General features: G+C 33.1%; 1 long non-coding RNA gene across 1 annotated transcript; it reads right to left on the bottom strand.

The window, feature by feature from the left end:
* Positions 1–13,388: 13,388 nt before the first annotated feature.
* On the bottom strand, positions 13,389–15,460 carry LOC134233102 (uncharacterized). The gene is made up of 5 exons (XR_009984913.1): positions 15,387–15,460; positions 15,002–15,144; positions 14,529–14,683; positions 14,078–14,208; positions 13,389–13,460 (listed from the first exon to the last, which is right to left on the bottom strand). It is a non-coding gene; the product is annotated as an uncharacterized LOC134233102 (long non-coding RNA).
* Between the last annotated feature and the right edge of the window lie 1,580 nt (positions 15,461–17,040).

The raw sequence follows: 17,040 nt of genomic DNA, 5'->3' as shown, positions 1-17,040 counted from the left end.
TCAGAGATTTTGGAGAAGTGCAGATAGTTGTTTTCTACAAGTTCCCAGCATGTTCTTTTAAAGAATTTAAACGTGATTTTATGTTGCACTTAAAACCTTTTGTAGACACAGAGAAAAAATTGATAATTCTTGAAGATTTCAATTTTGATTTGTTTACAGGTCACAAAGAATTTCTGAACTTTATGAAGTTGAATTTAAAGACGTACAGCACACTGGGGGAGATAACTCTTGCGATTTCAATTGAACGTTTGACGTGACGTCAAATTTAACGTAAAAAATAAAGCGTAAAAACGACGAGTAAAACGATCCCGATGTAGATCAATCATGAAAGAAATTAGGTTATGGGGCTTGGCTGTTATTGTGCGTGCCATACTCAATCAATAAGTATTTTTTTAATTAACTCGATTAAACTATGTAAAAAGCAAGACATAAAATACCATCCCTTAATGTTTATTTCATTTCATTTCATATACATTAAATTGCATTTTTTTTATTCTGAAAATTTTATTTTACATTGCCGAAATTCTCATTATGTACAATTGGCTATATAACATCTCGATTAATGATCTTCATTACAATTTGTGCATACACGATATAAATACTGTATTGTTTTTCTTCTTTAATTAAATAAAACAACAATAAATAAACAATTTTTTTTTACAATGTAAAATCGATGTTGTTCTCAGACCCTTACTGATCAAAGAGGAAGAACTCTGAAAATGTAAGAGATGTTTGTTTTTCTCCCTTTATTCACGGTTTTCCACAGAATCAGATACATTTACAGCAAGACCTGATAAATAAGAGAATTGAATACTATAGACCTCATATACACAATGTAAGTATAGAATTGAAAAGAATTGTTCACTTGTACTGAAATCATCTGCATTTATGAATATCCTATTGCAGCAAATCGTAACTTTGACTTTTGTCAACAACGTCGGTTCGCATTTCCTCGAATCAAAACAAAACGTAGATTTTAAAAAAATATCAATGTGCGATTTGATATAAATTGAAATAGATGAAGAGTCTAATGTTTGATAATTTGAAGTTAATGTGGACGAATACGGAATTTTCATTTTAACTTTAGAAGCGACGACAATGAAAGAAATGCGTACGATATCATGAGTGGTGTATGTACATCTAATGCAAATGTCGATGTATCCCCACGGCCACATACTGTCTCGTTTGAAATAATGACAGGAAAGAAACTACAATTATTCCATTTATATCACAGCAGAGTTAAACATACATTTTTTTAATAAATAAAATTAAAGAAATAAAATTTAAAATCAACATATTCAAGTTCAACTAAACTTGAATTCGTATCCAGGTTTCATGTGATATGCACATGTGATATGCATAACACATACGTTTATGGACTAAACACTATTAGAGCATTTCAGTGTTTTTTTCCTGATACATATAAAAAGAGAAGTCAATATTTATTCTGTATTCATGAATTTAAAAACTAATGCATACCTCCGGGATTCTTGAGGAAATACCAGTATATTTGCACATATTCGTCAAACGCTAATGGTCTGCGATGCAAAAAAGGAAGGGGTGGGGGTGATAGGGGTATTCAAAAATTGCCTAAAAATTTACATCTAAATATGCTTTACATATGAGAACTTTTGAAATTTGTAAGTTATTATATTTTTCAAGCAAAAGCAATATTCCAATTTAATTTTTTTAAATGTGTATTTGTAGATTCATATAACAAAGTGATAGATCCCCTTCTGAAAGACGCGCGGGGACGTGATTTATTGAGAAAGGGGAGGGGGTAATTTTCCGGTATTGAATCAAAACTGGTCGTACAAAAATTATACAAAAAATTATGAAGGTTATTTTTACTACCAGCTACCTAAAGAAAGTTTTTTACCAAAATTAAACGACAGGTTTTTCACAAAAAAAAAATTGAATTTGAAAAATACGCAATTTTCAAGGCTTAGAAAATTCATAGTTTTTCAGTTTAGGGTCTTTAAAAATTGTTCTGATGACATGTATATCAAAAAGATAACTATGTTTTTGTGTTTAATGGTTAAAGGAATAAGCCAATGAAATTTGACATTTATATATAACCTGGTTTTTATTTTCTCTCGTTGTTTACAACTAAAGGGGGGTAACTTTCGGAAGTTCCTGTACAAAAACCACTCGAACGATTTTTTTTCAAAATATGTATACATGCAGTAGATATAGTCATGTACTAAATATACAAAAATAACGAAAATTAAACGACAGGAATTTTTGGGGGGTAGGTGTGTTGTACATCCTTAAAATGCACACAATTGGTAAAAAAGGTAACTCATGATTTAGGTTCACAACTTGATTTGGTTATCACAAACTTCCCTCTTAGTGAAACTGATTTGATTGAGGCATATTGGTCAGACCATAAAATGGTGTACTGTACATTATAAATCTGATATAAGGGACGCGCATGACTACTTATTTGGGGGAGTTACGTCATCTTGTCCCCTCTCCCACCTACCATTGTGCCAGTGTCACTTTGTGACATTTGGTACAGACCCTAAACCGTGCTACTACACCTCAGAAACGAACCGTACCGTTCCGTACAGAAAGCGTACCGTACCGTGAACAAAGCGAACCGTTCCGTGCACAAAGCGAACCGTTCCATTAACAAAGCATACCGTACCGTCCACAAAGCGAACCGTTCCTTGCACAAAGCGTACCGTTCCGTCCACAAAGCGAACCGTTCCGTTCACAAAGCGTACCGTACAGTACACAAAGCGTACCGTTCCGTGCAAGAAACGAACCGTACCGTTCTTTGGTTAATTATGCAAACCACGCCCCCAATGATTTTTTGAATCGTGTAATCACCAAATAAGTCATTTTGGTTTATTTCTCGCTACGGCGCCTGTGAAAGGAGGACGGAGGTTGTGTCAGCCTGTTCGAAACACCATTATTAAGTAGCATGCGTCTGGGCCTTCAACAGTAAATATAAGGAACTACCCGATGCAAACTACAACTTTAAAACAAGTAGACAGAGTGTGAGACGATTCCTTATAATTGCTTTAAATTAGATCAACTTCGTGTGTTTGTGGTCAAAGGTATAGTACAGGCCACAAGTTTTTCCCGCAAAACGCGTACGGGGCACAGTGGACCTCGAACGATGTCGGCGTCTTCGAAGTCTTTCATTTTCTATATATTAGCAAATTAAATCAATTTTCTTTTGAAATTTTGTATTTAAATATTCGTAATTTAACTATCCAGGTATTTAAACAATATTATAAGATGCCCAAAAATTCAATATAATCGTGCTCATGCCCAGGGATAAAAAACCCTTTTTAAATGTGTACATGTACATTCATGTTTCATAATCCTATAATTATATTTGACATAAAAAAAAGTTTCAATAGACTATAATACCACTAAGATATAACACACTTTAATGAAGTAATTCCCTGGTTGTCACTCCTTTTGATTTTGCTCATTTAAATTACTGTAAAATCAAAATATTTTCGTGGGGTCAAATTTTCGTGGTTTTAGGAAAAACTCTAGGTTCGTGGGGATTTGATTCCGTGGATTTAGAATTGTTGAGTAGTTATGCATGTCACATTTTACATTTCGTTGTGGACATGAATTCGTGGGTCTGTTCACACCACGAAAACAACGAAAATAAAAACCCCACGAAAATTTGTGATTTCACAGTATTAAATCTTATCGGATACAAGATCGTTTTTGTCGTAAGTATGCATCCATATGTAGTACATTTCAGATGCGTGATGAATTATTTTGTAAGAATTTTAAAACATACAGTGTATATAATCTGTCTAGAGTAAAATTTATAAAAAGAACGCTATTAGATTCTCACATTAACTCTGTTAAAATTTTTTCTTTAGGCGAATCATTGGTGCAGTTATACTTATACTGAAAATCTGTAATCATGTAAAATATGGATAAAAATATTACATCATACATGCGGGGTGAACATGACAGAGATGATAATCTTACTAATAAAACTGTGATCAACTTTCAGGCTGCATACAAAAATCGCCAGCCGAATTTCTTGCAAATAAAATGTGCAAACCGCAGTATGAATATTACTTCATTCTGAAATACATCTTATGAAAAATGAAGAAAAAAAAATTGAGAAAAAATAAAGATATTATAAGGTTTGTTACACTGTACCCCCGCCCCATCCCCTCTCTAGAAAGCAATACGAATTAGCTGGCTAAAAGTTCTTTAGAAGTCTACAAAATGTATAGGTTGTTGTAAATTACAAAAAATATATCATAATCTACAGGAAACATCCTTATAAGAGTTTGCCTTACTAGAGTTTGAAAAAAAAAGGTAATTTACTAAATAAAATGAAATAAAAAAATATATCAATCCTCTTGCAAGCCATATTATGTTTGACACCCCCCCCCCCCTCTAGAAGGCGATACTTATGCGAATTTGTGTGATTTTAAATTTTTGTGCTTTTGTAGAAGAAAATTATAATTTAGGGATACATAATTATTTATTTTTGTCTGAAAAAGGATAATTTAGGAAATAAATTTGTAATCAGTGTTGTGGTGAAACCTGGCAGATGAGTTTGCTGGATGTCAGTTGAGTGATTAAATACACTTGATGTGGTCAGAACTAAATAATTTAAAAGGCCTGTTAAACACACGGCGCCCCCGTCCCTCCGGCTGTGACCCAATATTTTTTTAAACAGGTGTGAACTATAAACTGACCATAAGAATGTTTCAATCACAGGAGAAATTCTTCCTGCGTAAACAGACTTTCAGGGTCACCTAGCGGCATACCATTTTGATTGACAGGTGATGCCGAGGATTCCATGCGTGCAGCATGCATGTACAGAGAACGGATTATTCATCGCACAATAGTTGTAACTGGGTTGATTAAATACATTGTAGCATTATAGACTGATTTATTGTGACTTTGGCGATGTAAATAAAACGAAGAATTAGAATAATTCCTTTTTTTTTTTTTTTTTTTTTTTTTTTTTACAGATAATGTATTAAGGAGTTGCATCTCTCTCTCTCTCTCTCTCTCTCTCTCTCTCTCTCTCTCTCTCTCATTCACGGCATCGTTTTTACAGACTTTAGAAGAAAAGAATAACTTGATAAAATAAAGAAAAACTTATTAAATTAATTACTTAATACACTGAAAGGATTATTGAAAACATATACTCACCGTCAATAGAAATGAAACACCCTAATTTTAGGGTGAAAATTATATACAGGTTATAACTATGTACAAAAAAAGTTAGGACATCTTTTACTTTGCCAAATCAGTTATTTTACGGTTGAATAAATTTCTGTCCATTACCGGAAGTTGCTTTTTAGCCCTCTTAAGGGGATGAAGGACCTTTAGCTGAAGAAATACCTGTCATTTAATTTTTTTTCATATTTTGTATATATCTTATTTAGCATGTCCCACATACTATACAGCAGACATATCAATAGGTTTCTAGACTTATTTCTGAGATATTGAGTGACAAATACCATACCCCACAGTGTCTGAGGGGAGTTTTTATTCTCCGAGTTTCTGGGTCCATTACTCGGTCAATAAATGAAATTTTTCAGCATAGATCAAAAAATATGCCAGCGGAAATGTGTCTTTCAAAATATTTTAGAGTATGAATAGGGTTAAAAATTCGAAAAAGCCTGATTCTTTTGTAACACCACATCTGGAGACGGAAGTTTACGAACTTTTTAGGACAACTTAAACCATAAAAGAATTAATTTGCAAAAAATCCTATCATTCAAAATTTGAAAATGTACGTCGAAGTTCAAGGTCGTCATTGTATTGATCAACTGTAAAAATATCGATTGGTGAAGCTGAGCTCAATATTGCACGGGGCAAAGTTAAACGAGTCATGATCATGAGAAAAACGTGTCATGTATACATTTCTCGAGTACGGGAAAACCCAACTATGACGTCACACATTTCTGAAATAAGCGAAATAAGACATACCCACAGAACTTTTCCGTCAACAACCATGTAAAAATATTTTTTGCGTTCTGAAATTTACAAAATACCCCACCATGGCCCGTTTTTATGATTTTATACTTCCCGTTTATACCCTGTATGATCTTACTGTACTAAGAGATCCACTATGACGTCAACGACGCACTGGACGCACAGTGTAGGAAAACGGCAGAGTGGATTAATCTATTCCGTAATTTGATAATATTTGCAAGAAATTTTGAATGCTTTCAGATATTTTTATACTAGATGGTGAAAACAAACAGTCAAATAAATTATACAAGTACTGTGGTTTCAATCTCGTTTTGTACATATTTTATAAGAGATTATGACGTAAATCAACTGAGTCACGTGACCATACATCCTTCTTCCCCTTAACAGAATTCAAAATTTTCCATTTTTATTAAAATTTTAATACTATTTTGGGTTTTCAAGGTTTTGAAACTGTTAATCATAAGTATTGTACTAAATACTATCTAATTACTAGGAATAAAAATGAAGCAGGAATAGTCATATTTATTTCTATAGATCAATAAATGAAAAATAATTTATATATGTACGTAGCATTATATATATAGAACAAGTATATACCAGGTATATATTAATTCCTTTTTATTATGTTACAACTTTATTTTCAAGTGAAAAAATATTTCATTATTTTTTTTTTCCTTTTTTAAATGAAGGTTCAGCATGCCTAAAAAAATAAGTACGGAAATATTTACGAGTTCTACATAATTAATACATATCTATACGTAATGCCAAAGACATCGCTGTGATGATGTTTCTTCTTCCTTTTATTTTTTCTTTTCATTTTTCCTCCATCGCCGCTGTAGTGTAAATTTATGTTTAAATAGAAACCGAGAAATTAATTTGTTAAAAGCGGAAATATAATAATTATATACGTGCATTAAGTACTTCAAAAGTCATATCAAATGAATAAATTTTTAACAGCCAATCAAGAATTAAAGCTAACAGGCTCCGCCCACTTCATTTGCATACCGTTTCCAAAAGCGTATTGTACACAAAACGAACCGTTCCGTGCACAAAGCGAACCGTTCCGTGCACAAAGCGTACCGTTCCGTGCACAAAGCGAACCGTTCCGTGCACAAAGCGTACCGTACCGTTCTCAAAACGAACTGTTCCGTTCACGAAGCGTACCGTTCCGTGCACAAAGCGTTCCAAACCGTACCGTTCAAGTGGTGTAGTAGCACGGTTTAGGGTCTGGTCATTGGTTACTGTATACAGGGTAATATTCGCCCTGTGTTATTTTCATACTTTTACACAATTTTGCAACATTTTAGAATTACCCAGTCATAGTTTTGTTGAAAAAATCAATTGTGTTCTTTTAATTTACCTCGTTTTAAATTTGTCTACCTCTAAGATGGATGACAGGTGGGGGGAATGAAATGGGGAGAATATTTCCCTGTATACAGTATCTTATAGGCACCAATTACTTGATGCAAATTGTTGTTTGTTTTTAGGCATATGCATACTTTAAACTATTTTTATGTACATGGAATAGCCCACCCCCCCCCCCCCCCCCCCCCCCCCCCCCCCAAAAAAAAAAAAAAAAAAAAAACTCATTAATGATTACAAAACAATTGGACTTTAAAAGTTTTGTGAAACAGTAAACCTTCATTGTGACTTTTATTGTTGATAAATTTTCAACAGACAATTAATAAATGTACGAAATAATTGAATATTGCATGTTAAGGAAAATTCCTGTGCCATCAATGGCAATGATCATTGTATTTTTTGTAAATGTTAATAAATTATATAATTATGTATATACTATATTGATGTTTGAGTTAGTTTTAGACTTACTGTTTAAATTCTTTTCTTTAATGATGCATGAACATCAGAACTTGGTATTTTCAATATATCCGGAACATGAAATATATTGAGAATACATGAATGGTTAATGAAGGCGAGTATACAAAGTTTGATATGGAGGCGAGTATATAAAGTTTGATATGGAGGTGAGTATATAAAGTTTGATATAAAGAAATATATAAAGAAATTCATAAGTTCTGTTAAATAACAATTCTGTACTAGAAATATACACTTGCATTAAGTAATTGGTGTCTTTAATATATATTCAATGCTGTAATTTACTATAGTTTTATAAAGTGTATTCACCAAATATCATCTGTACATCTGTACATCTTGTGACATTAATAGTCCATACAGAACAATACTGGAGTACATGAGACTATAAACTTTAACAGTGTATATGAATTAATCTTTTCCCAGAAAAAATGCAATAACAATATCACTGTCAATATTCTTATCATGAATGTATTTCAAATCTATATTTAATTACTTTATAATGAACCTAATGCAGTATTGTTAATGTTACAATTGCTGAGGTATTAAACAGGCTGGGTGGTCAACAAATTTACCAATAGATGCACCTGTTTTGAAATAATGTCCACTGTAAATATGAAACTTTGTGGTGAAATATTTTGACTTGATTATTTATCTTTTTTTGAATTGTTGTGTTAAAATGTTAAAGTTGATTGTAGTTTTGTGTTTCAAAACATTCAGAAATTGCTTTAAATATGTTAAACATTTACTTTTACTTACACTTTAGTTACTTAAGTAGAATAGGAAAGCAACCTGCATAATCAAACAGTAACTGACAATTCATTCTGAGTTACTGGTATATTGCTAAATTCAGTTAACTCCATGTTATTTTTTCCTTTAATATTCTTCAGCATTGAGATATTTAATTTGTGACCACCATATATATTATAACCTTATGAGAATGACTTAATATATTAAAAACTTATACCCAGGTAGGTATGAAAAGAGGGGGTCAATGGACAGCCCGTAAAGGGAGGTAAACCTACCTCTTTATAAAATTACAGTTTCTCCTATAAAGGAGAGGGAAAACAAAGTGGATCACTATAATTTCTCATTACTGGTCCTAAAAAACAAAATTATTGATTGCAAAAAGATCTTTATAACATATGTGTATTCCATTTTGGAATATTACCATCAAGTCTAGAAAATCTGATTCATGCAGGTACTCCAAATAAATGTTACTTGTTAAAAATTCTTTAAAAATAAAAGTTGATATTCAAAGTCACAGTCTGTATATCATATCATACATATATTCATTGACATTTTCACTTGCAATCTTTCCAAGTTTCGCTTTCGATATGTGTAGGAAAGTTTTACTATTAAGTGAACTTTAATAAATACAGTGTATTTTGTATCTTTCAAATGATTACTTTGATATATTGAAATTTCCTGTAAAAAATGTTTTGCATTTCTGTCACAAATTGTTGCTATATTACATATTTGATATTGTGTTTATATTTGTTTGTTAAATTCATCTAAAATTTAGATAGTTGATTGTTATTAACGCTTCTTACTTATTAGCTCACCCTCCCCTAAAAGAAAAGAAAAAAAGAAGATTTTTCATAGGCAAAGAAATCTTCATGTCTCCCTCACTTTTATGCAAATATTTTATAATGTTAGCATATTAGACTTTAGAGTTGACAGTTCAAGTGCTATATTTTGCAGAAATACTGAGATTGACCTCTTTTTGACTAAATTGATGATGAGGTAGGCATTAAGCACTGATTGAAAAGAAAGCCTGGTTCTTAGCAATTTTATATTCAGATCAAGCTCATTTACAGTGAATAAATGGAGGAAGTTCATACTCTTAAACATCTACATGCATATACATTGTACCGGTAATTCTTGCAAGTATTAAAGGATTTTCACTCAGGTGAGCGATGTGGCCCCTGGGCCTCTTGTTGAAAAGGCATCCTTGCTTTTCAAAAATATTTGATTAATACCAAGGAGCAGATTTCAAACATTTCATTCATTTTCAGTCTATAAGTCCACCCCCTCCCCCTCTCAATAGTACCCCTGACCCTGGATCCATGAAATTCACAAATCTGGAAGAATGGGTCTTGGTTCACAAATATATAGGTAGTTCAACTGCTTAATACCCAGGAGCAGAGAAGATTTTCAAAGAATTCGTTTATTTTCACTATATTATCAATAGAGCCACCCCTCCTAACACAAAAACCCCGGTCCTGAATTTGGGGCTTTATTATTACTGGTATAACTATGCACTTAGTTAGTTTATTTAATACCTAGGAGCAGAAAAGAAGACTTTCAAAGAATTCATGGATTTTCACTATATAATCAATAGAGCCCCCCCCCTCCCACCCCTAACACAGGAACCCCTGACCCGAGAGCCATGGATTTCATAATTTTGTTAAAAGTACCCATGCTCATCAAAACTATGCACTTATTTAATCTATTTAATACCCAGGAGCAGAGAAGAAGATTTTCAAAGAATTCATGTATTTTCACTATATAATCAATAGAGACCCCCCCCTACCTAACACCAGAACCCCTAACCCTGGGGCAACAAATTCACAAATGTGGTAGAGGCACTCTTGTTCAGCATAACTATGCACTTAGTCAGTTTATTTAATACCTAGGGGCAGAGAAGAAGGCTTTCAAAGAATTCATGTATTTTCACTATATACTTATTTAGCCCCACCCTAGCACTAGAACCCCTTATCCTGAGGCCATGAATTTCACAATTTTGGTAGAAGACTCAATGCAAGTTACAATCATGCAAACAGTTTGACTGCTTGTTATCCAGGAGTAAAGAAGAAGATTTTTAAAAATTGCATTAATTTCAGTGTTTTTTCTCCACATCTCAGGCCCCAGGGGGGCAGGGATCATGAAATTCACAACTTTTGTTTCCCTTGACCAATAAATGCTTTGTGTTAAATTTGGTTGAAATTGGTTCAGTAGTTGCAGAGAAGAAGCTGAAAATGTTCAAATGTTAACGCACGACGCACGACGCACGACGACGGACGAAAACAGATAACAATAGGTCACCTGAGTTTACTCAGGTGACCTAAAAAGTAAAGAATTTCTTATCTAGAAAAAATTGATATGTTCAAATTTGTAAATATTGGTAATATCACGGTCAAACGACTTTCATACCATTACTGGAAGTCAAGTTTAAGTCTGCTGAACAGAAATAAAAAGTGCATGTCTAACACGACAATTGGCAATGTTTTGGAGTTTAAAAGGTTTTTAACCGTTCATCATAAGAAATGCAGCAATATTTAAAAAAAAAATAAATTCTCCTTTCTTTTCCCTTAGTGATTGAAAGGCTTCCTGAAAATGACTTTAGTATGCATTTGCATTTCTGCTGCGGGAAAATATCATAATAAACATAATGAAGAGTTGCAAATGCAAAAAAATTACTACATTACGTGTCATTAGACTCTTACGTATCATAAGCATTAATGACAAAAATTCGACTTAATCATCTAAAAACAGACATTTAATATGGCAAAGAATAATTCCTTCAAACAGATCTCGTCATTGATGAACCTACTGAGATATAATCGAATTTTGCATTAAATTTAAATATAAACGTTTTTAGCTCACCTAAGCCAAAGGCTCAAGTGAGCTTTTCTGATCACATTTCGTCCGTCGTCGTCCGTCCGTCCGTCTGTCTGTCTGTCCGTCCGTCCGTCTGTCCGTCTCTAAACTTTTCACATTTTCGACTTCTTCTCAAGAACAACTGAGCCAATTTTGACCAAACTTTGGACAAAACATCATTGGGTTAAGGGGCATATAAATTGTTAAAATAATGGGCCAAGTCCCCTCATAAGGGGAGATAATCAAGAAAAGACAAAATAGGACAGGTTAATAAAAAATTTTCTTCTCAAGAACCACTGGGCCAGAAAAGCTGAAACTTATTTGGAAGCATCCTTGGGTAGCGTAGATTCTAAATTGTTCAAATCATGATCCCCAGGGGAAAGGCCGGGCCACTATGGGGAATGAAAATTTTACATAGAAATGCATAGGAACAATCTTTGAAAATCTTCTTCTCAAGAACCACTGGGCCAGAAAAGCTGAAACTTATGTGGAAGCATCCTGGGGTAGTGTCGATTCTAAATTGTTCAAATCATGACCCCCGGGGGAAGGGCGGGGCCACAATGGAGAATCAAAGTTTTACATAAAATATAGGAAAATCTTCTTCTCAAGAACCAGTGGGCCAGAAAAGCTTAAACTTATGTGGAAGCATCCTGGGGTAGTGTAGATTCTAAATTGTTCAAATCATGACCCCCGGGGGAAGGGCGAGGCCACAATGGTGAATCAAAGTTTTACATAGAAATATAAAGGAAAAATCTTTGAAAATCTTCTCAAGAACCACTGGGCCAGAAAAGCTGAAACTTATATAGAAGGATCCTTGGGTAGTGTAGATTTCAAAATGTCTAAATTATGATCAGTGGGGTAGGGTGGGGATGCATTATGTATTACAAGGAGGAAATCTGGTAAAGAACAGAATGGTCAAAGCTTCTTAGGTGAGCGATGTGGCCCATGGGCCTCTTGTTTTTTTTTTATCAACAATGTGTAACAACAGTTCATTCAATTGAAAAAGTTTACAGTCGGAACTCCTTCTTCATTTTATGTGGCAGTTTTTAAATGTTGTACATATGTATATTTGTGAACGTATGGGAACTTTGTACTAGTTTTATAGAAATGTGGCGCAGATACACTAATTATTCTTTTCTGTTTTTTGACGGTTAATATTTTAATTTAGTTTCTGTGAGTTTTCTATAATTGTTTAACATTATATTTTCAGTGGCGGATTTAAGGGGGGTGCACACGGCGCCACCCCCCCCCCACCCCTAAAAAAATAACGTAAATCACAGTTTCATCTAGAAAATGTAAATTTGTGTATTTGGTAGACCTTATTTTTACCCTACAAAATCTCTAGAATCCCAGACTCTTTGCCTACTATTGGCGCCCTCTCTAACTTCAATTCGTGGATCTTCGCCTGATTTTGTAATTATCTATTACAAGTACATTTTTCTTCTAATAAGTACATATCGAGATTATACGCTAATCGCAAGCCAAATCTAAATGTTGAATCCATAAAAAAAGCGTAATCCTTTCTGCTTTTATAAGGAAAATGAAAAAGAAATAACTTTATTCGGAAGCCCTCATCACAATACCCATAGCATTTTAAACTTGTGTTATGCACCATTTGCAAGATTTGCACTCTCATTTCACCCGCAAAACCATTCTTTTTGGACTCTGATACGATTTCATGTACATTTTGCATATATTGGATGATTAAAATACAAAGAACTCTTTGTGCAGGAATAATCTCGGGGGGGGGGGAAAACATTTATGGTCAAAGGGAATTTTCTTTATTTTTGCTCGTTAACAGATTTATCAAATTCACGAAAGGTCTCACACAAGGAAATAATTTCACTATCTGTTACTATATAGCTTTAATTAAATTAATTAACTAGACTCTCAGCCAATAATTCATGAAATAGAAAATAAAATTAATGTTTAGATTAAAATTTAGGATTAGAAAAAATCCCCTAATGCGGCTTTTAAGAAAGAAAATTGTCAGTAAACTTACCTACCCAGATATGCACGTGGGATTCACATGTTGACAAACAGCCTACACACCATCCAGGAAGTTGCATCATGTGCACCTGAAAAAAGAGTTCCTTTAAATTCAGTGGGATAATTCTGCTAAAGATATGATATTCCTAGCACGTAAGTCCAAAATTAAAATTGTAGACCTAAAAAATGTTGTCGAAAATGAAAAAAAAAGAAATTGTCTCTATGTATAAAGAACTTCATTTGACTAAGTTCATTTTGATTGGCTATTTCCTTGCATAAGACCCATAAGACAGCTGAAAGTTTATGAAATTATCACAAAATGTCTATGAGTATTTATCTTTCATATAGTAGTGCATCAAAATTTATCTCTGTCCTTAACGGTTGAAAAAAATAGGAGATGACTCTTCCTAAAAGATTGTTGAATTTCAAGCTAAATTTCTGTACAAATTCATCTACAGTATGAAAAAAAAAAATGAATGAATTTTTTAGAAAAAAAAATTTGACTGAAATACAATTTGAAATGTTGGGGTTTTTAGCTATCTGCTTAAAAGTTTTTTAAACTCAAATTAATAATCTGTAATTAGCTAAGAAACAGGAAGTTCACTGATTTATAAGGGATTACTTAGCAAAAAAATTGACAATTTGAATTCTAAAAGAAAGTCAGAGACTGGAAAAAATGGTGTCAAAAGAGACTTCAATAATGTACCTTGGAGCTTTGATAACAGTGATCGCTCATTAATGGCTATGATTAAGATATGGGTTCTTTAGCAGTTGGGGGATGAGGCTTTTTCCATCAGTCATCAAAGTTTGGAGTTTCTCTTTAAAGACCAGGAACCTCTAAAATAGAACACTAAAATTAAAAATACTTTAAAATGTGCACCATATACAATAGTTCATTCTTAGAAAAAGTCTACAAGTGCACAATTAAATAATAATCATGCCAAAAAGGCACCAAAATTGTGGCATCAACATCAATACAAAAAAGGAAGTATTCCTCACTACAAAAGCCAGAAGAATATAGCCACCACCATCAGTCACATTTTTTCAGGAAATACCAAAGCCATAAAACAATCCATGCAGAGCTAAATATCAATACCTGAAGCTTCAATGCAGGACCAAATACAAGAATTGCTACAAACACTACTCCAGAGACTTACCTATCATCCTATGATGTAGCATGGTATGTTCACTGCGGTTGGTTCCCTTATAAGCTGGTACCGAGGACAGTGTGGGATGTTCTGTCAACCTTAATCCTCAACTTTCTGTCATGGACTGAAGAGCAATATGTGGAATCTTCAGTGTTGCCTATTGACTTTGAATGAAAAAGAAAGTTGTAAGATTGTGAAAAATGGCTGGGAGTATTGATGCTCCAAAACCTACCTGTATTTAACAGTTTAATACATATTTTGTGAATTTGCTTACATGTAATAATTGCTATGTATTATTATGCACTAAATCTATTCAACTGTGTAAATGGGGAAAATGTGGATATGTAAATGAAGTAAAGTTGCAATGTGTAAAATGTGACATTTATTTAAACGAGGGAGCCTGCTCTTTTTATTTTTTTTTTTATTTATCATTTTATTTATCTCAATAAAATTATTTTTTTCAAAAATCTTGTTTTTCTTACCTCTCTGATGAACTCGACAAAGGTGAAGAGGTAAATGGTAGAAATATGGGTATTATGGGTGTCAAAAATTCTCCTTTGATGACCAGACTGCATACTGCATTGTTAAAACCGCCATTTTGGATCTTTAAAAGGGGAGACTACTCCTAAATTCAAAGAAATTGTAGTAAAATGAGTAACCTGATTTTGCTTTAGTTCTCACACAAGAAAATCATTTCACTATATGTTACTATATAGCTTTAATTAAATTAATTAATTAACTAGACTATCACCAGATAATTAATGAAATAGAAAATAAAAAAATTAATGCTTAGATTAAAATTTGAGATCAGAAAAAATACCGCTTATGTGGCTTTTAAGAAAGAAAATTGAGAGTAAACATACCTACCCCCAAAAATATGTGGGTTTCAGATGTTGATAAACAGACTACACACCATCCAGGAAGTTGCATCACGCGCACCTAAAAACGAGTTCCCTTTAATTCAGTTGCACAATTCTGCGAAACATATCATATCCTTAGTGCATGAATCTAAAATTAACATTGTAGACCTAAAAAAAGTTGCCGAAAATGAAAAAAAGAAAAAGAAATTGTCTCAATGTATATAGAAATTCATTTGACTAAGTTCATTTTGATTGACTATTTCCTTGCGTAAGACCTTTAACTTAAAACACACTTGAATTGAATCTACTGTCTCTCTAGACTGAACGTAATTGCTCGAGAAGGATATGGAGATGACGAACAGTATTCAATCTCAAAGTCCATAAAACAATACAAAATAAGAGCAGAGCAAACACGTACCCCGAAACAACAGAGGTGGGATCAGGTGCCATGGAGGAGTGAGCATCCCGTGCCGACCGGTCACACCCGCCGTAAGCGCCTTGTCATGATCAGGAAATAACGGAAAAAATCCGTCGTCAATTCAGTGTATAAATAATGGACTTACAATTGGTATGAAAATCGTCAGTTAGCATTTGACTTAATGATAAATTGTATTTGCAGACAAGGTCATAGTATCTACCATAGAACTTACGAAATGATGAATTTAAACGAGACTGCTTATATTCTTGATTCATCTACTTGCTTGTCAATAATTTACCTCGTTTCAGAAATTGTTCATATGTAGAGCATGCTCTTGAGTATTGAATCAACTGAGATATATATACTCCGTTTGAAGGTGGTGAAGGTATATTGCTGCATAAGTATCAAAATCTTCCGTATTCTTCAAAGATAAAAACATTTTTATTTACTTTATGTAACTAATCTAGAACAAAGTGTTCTTCCATGAATACGAGTATGTGGTGATATCATAATTTTATCCAGATTTATATATGAGAATCCATGTAGAATTAGATTTTTTTACTCTGTTCATTTTGCCAGATGTTTTTCTAGCATAACAGAATAACTATGTTAACACTCTTAAAATAATGACCAAGACTAACTACAATATTATATAGGATGTCAAACATTTTTAGCTTGACAGTAAGTCGTTCTGGGAACTAACAAAAAACTTCTATGAATATTATTCTGACCATTTTCATGAAAAAATGTTTCATCGAATAATATAATGGCAAAATGATGATTCATCATATATGCATTTTGTCCGCTAAAATATTATCTGTTCTTTCCTCGGTGCCGCATGATTTGGATGTTGAAGGAAAAAGAATTAAAAAAAACAAACAAACGAAAATAAACATTCCACATGGTCTTTATAAGATTTTAAGATTTGCCATAATTATATAGGTAAACCAGAATTTAACATTTCAAGTATGGGGAATAAAACGGCAAATGTTTAAAATAAGTGTTTAATTATATCTTATTCAACATGGCCAATAATGATATCTCCAATCGTAAATCGTTATACCACTTCTGTACATGCAGAATTTGCCATTTGCCAAGAAATATTTTACATTTTTTTACTTCTTGGAAATACTTTACTAATAGTTTTTAAAGGTGCAATGTCAAGACTGCCTTTCCTTCGTCCAAGAATACAAGATTGAATATGCAAGCCAAATTATTTTCCGGTAAGCATCCATTTATGTAA

The sequence above is a fragment of the Saccostrea cucullata genome, unplaced genomic scaffold (genome assembly GCF_032062105.1).
Source record: "Saccostrea cucullata isolate Sc308-1 unplaced genomic scaffold, CSIRO_AGI_Scuc_v1 ctg4148, whole genome shotgun sequence".
Taxonomy (NCBI): domain Eukaryota; kingdom Metazoa; phylum Mollusca; class Bivalvia; order Ostreida; family Ostreidae; genus Saccostrea; species Saccostrea cuccullata.
This window is presented reverse-complemented; position numbering and strand designations above follow the sequence as displayed.